At 35.7% G+C, this 3,510-nt stretch overlaps 1 pseudogene; it reads left to right on the top strand.

The window, feature by feature from the left end:
* Positions 1 to 450: 450 nt before the first annotated feature.
* LOC123208262 lies at positions 451 to 3,240 on the top strand (annotated as a pseudogene).
* Positions 3,241 to 3,510: the final 270 nt, after the last annotated feature.

A 3,510-nucleotide genomic window follows, 5' to 3' on the forward strand; every position in this document is an offset into this window, starting at 1 on the left:
ATTGTGTTAACAAATTTCATATTTTTGCCAAAGTTAACCAATTCTTATTGGTTCAAGAAACTATGACTCACATCCCGAACATTAAGAGCCCTTCTAAAAGATTTGTTGTCTGACAAGTGATCTGAAAGGGAAGTTATACACTTATTCTGTCAATCTCAGGCTTGGAATGACATAATTTTTTTGCACTCACGAGCTCCTTGGGAAAAATCCTAGCGGAAGTGGGGTCTCTAACATGAGATTATCACGTTATGGAGATGGTTTTTAACCCAAGACATTAACTTAATTGCTTCATTCTCCCTGTTCTCCTGTTTCTCTTCTTTTCTTTCTTTATTTTCTGGCTTGTGCATGCTAGATTTTACTCCTATCTGATCATGGGCTTAAAGGATAAACTATAAATGCAGCTGTTCTTTTTGTTTATTACTTCTCTATCTTTCTGCCTACTTGTCTACAATGCGAAATGGTGAGAAATTGATTCATTTACATCTTTCTCCTCTTGCAGATCCTGCTACAAACCTACTGACATCTGGACCATATGGTCTTATATTTGCTTCGTTTGTACCCTTTTTCTTTGACATTCCAGTTTCGACAAGGTTCCATGTATTTGGAGTTCGCTTTTCTGATAAGTCTTTCATATATCTAGCTGGTCTCCAGGTTAGTGTGGGTGTAATTCATTACCTTTTGCCATGTCTGCCCTCCTTCCCCCTCTTACCGTAGAGATCTAGGGTCTAACATTGCATTCTGTCTGGCAGCTTCTTTTATCATCATGGAAAAGATCTCTGTTGCCAGGATTATGTGGGATTCTCGCTGGTTCCTTGTACGTCTAAATTTCTTATGCATCCGCAAGGCAAAGGTAATTTTTTTCCTATAAAAACAATGCAAGGTAATAATTCATTATAATGTTGGGACTGAAATAACTTTCTGAGACTACAAATGTAGACAATAGCTTGTACTCTGTTCAAGCATTTAAGCAGATTCTTTTTCATACAATTATGAGCTTCATTGGAGTTATTACATTGAATGCTGTATGGAAATGAAACAGATAAGAAATAAAATCAACTTAAATGTGATTTTTTTCCTTTATTAAGAAGAAAAGAGAAAGGAATTAATTATAAAATTGATCTATGGATTTTGCAATGAATAGCAATGGACTAGTCTGGTCTGGGTGTGGAAGTGTGGCATATTTGGAGGCATCCTTGAAGACTTGCATATTTGGAGTCGATGACTTCTGTAGGATTTCAGGCATAATGATGGGTGCCACCCTTTTAGTCGGTAGTTCCCATTCTGATTGAAGTCATAGATGACGGTAATATAAGTTGCCTCAGATTGTTTTAAATCTTCTGAGAGCATCCGTGGCACTTATTAGGTGGCATTATAAATTATTTTACAATGTCTTCTTGGAGTGAAGTACTGCAGCTGAGATATGCATATGATGTCAGGAAGTCTTATTCAAAAATATAAATTCAAATTATTGGCAGTATTTCTTTTATTTGCATATGTTGTCATAAAGATTAGAATGCATTGTTCTTGATTTCACTGTTTATTCTTGTGACAGTTCCCTGAGTTTGTTGCTTCATTCTTTTCACGGCTTTCTTGGCCATCTGTTGGGAGTTCGCCTGCAGCACCTAGTAGAAATGTTGTAGGAAGTGTGCCATCCTACACAGGGCACCAAGTGGAGGCAAGTACCTTGGCTGTGTTTTAACCAGCTGCTAACTTGTTTTACTTGTTAACTATAGTAGTATTAACTAACCAAACCATGTGGGCATGATTCATGTTTTATGGATTCATTTTCATGATGCATGAGATTTGAACCCTGTTGCCCTAATACTTAATATCCTATTCTCTCCTCACCCTCCTGTGGGGTGGATAAAGTCTCTACTGGCAATGTTCCTGCTCCCAATTCATTTGATGCCTTTGTTTTGAAGGATATATTTAGTTCAATTTTTGGTTATATATTGCATTTTTTTTTATGTTGTAGATGTCTGTAGTTTTATTTTTGACACAATTACCTATCTGTATGTCATGTTGAAAGGGTTGAGCTATGAACGGATTTGAGACAGAGACATGAATTTGAGCTAGGAAAACAGAAAAAAGAACTCTAATTGCAAAACAAAACAAAAGGAGAGATGAGAGAAGAGTGCGAGTTCTAAGAGAGAGAAAAGGCGTTTTTACTGAAAATGAATGAAAGCCCTAAATCATACAAATATTTAGGCGCTTTATATACAAAACAGTAAATTACAGAGTGGCCCATCATGTTTTGGTCATTTACAATGGAGACCCTGCCTAAATTTGATAATGTACTTTCGTCTATATACTCCAATAAGCTATAATTTTGTTCATTAGGCTTAGTTTGTTTTTATCATTATTTGTCGTTGTTGCTGCAATTTCTCAACCTTTTAGTTTGGCTCAAAGCAAGATGAAATTGTAATTATATAATCAGGAAATACCTTTGATTGATCTCAATTGCTGCAAATGAAGGAAAGCAGCTTTGATATAAGTTTTTCCATGTAGATTAAAAGTTAAATGAGTTGTAGTAGACTTCTATTATGTACTTTTATTGGCTTTTCTCTATGACAGATACTTTAATGGTTAATATCAACTTCTCTTTATGATGAAACTAATTTGATTTTAGCTTGACTGTGATTTATAAATAATCTTATGCTCAAGCAGTTTGGGATCTTGATGTAAATCATATTTGACTTTCACTTCATTTGCACTTATCAGCATTCCTGAACAACTTATGTTTACTTTGATTTCAGAGAAGTTACCCTTCTCCAGCGCCTTCCATCATTGAGCCGCCTGAAGACTCCATTGCTATACTTGTTTCTATGGGATTTGACCAAAACTCTGCCAGACAGGCCCTTGTGCAGGCAAGAAATGATATAAATGCAGCTACAAACATCCTTCTTGAAGCACAATCTCACTAATTCTGAAAAAAAGAGTTGTTGAGAACTTTGAACCTGGACTTCTGGAATCCCTAGCAGAATCACATTGATGCCAAGATGTGGTGGGTAAAAAGAAATGCCCGTTATGTTGACCCAACTGATATGCTCCAGGAATACATCATGGCACTCATTTACTATTTAGGGTTTCCATTTTCTTTTCTTGTCGACGCTGTCTAGATCTGTAGCTTTATCATTAACATATCACTATTTACAAACAATATTTAGGAGCCTGTAGAATTATTTACCACATATTGGGAAACTTGCATTGCCTTATTGATCAGACACTTTTGTTTCATGCATTCTGGTGATTTGCCGTGTGATTCCTTTTAGATGTTGTTAAGGTTGTAAATTTGCTTATTCTTATTCTTGAATTGGGTTATTCTTACATTCAACCATGCCTGCCTTTTGGGTTAAATTAAAATATTCTTTTCTTTTCGTGCATATTCATTGTTGGAATTTACCAAATGATTGTGTAATTGCTGGAATGCTGTTATGTGCAAAAAGCAAATGAGACAGTTCAACTTCAATATGAGGGAAAGCTTTAGGCTTTGTCTGATTAATGAAGAGT

Source organism: Mangifera indica, unplaced genomic scaffold (genome assembly GCF_011075055.1).
Source record: "Mangifera indica cultivar Alphonso unplaced genomic scaffold, CATAS_Mindica_2.1 Un_0211, whole genome shotgun sequence".
Taxonomy (NCBI): domain Eukaryota; kingdom Viridiplantae; phylum Streptophyta; class Magnoliopsida; order Sapindales; family Anacardiaceae; genus Mangifera; species Mangifera indica.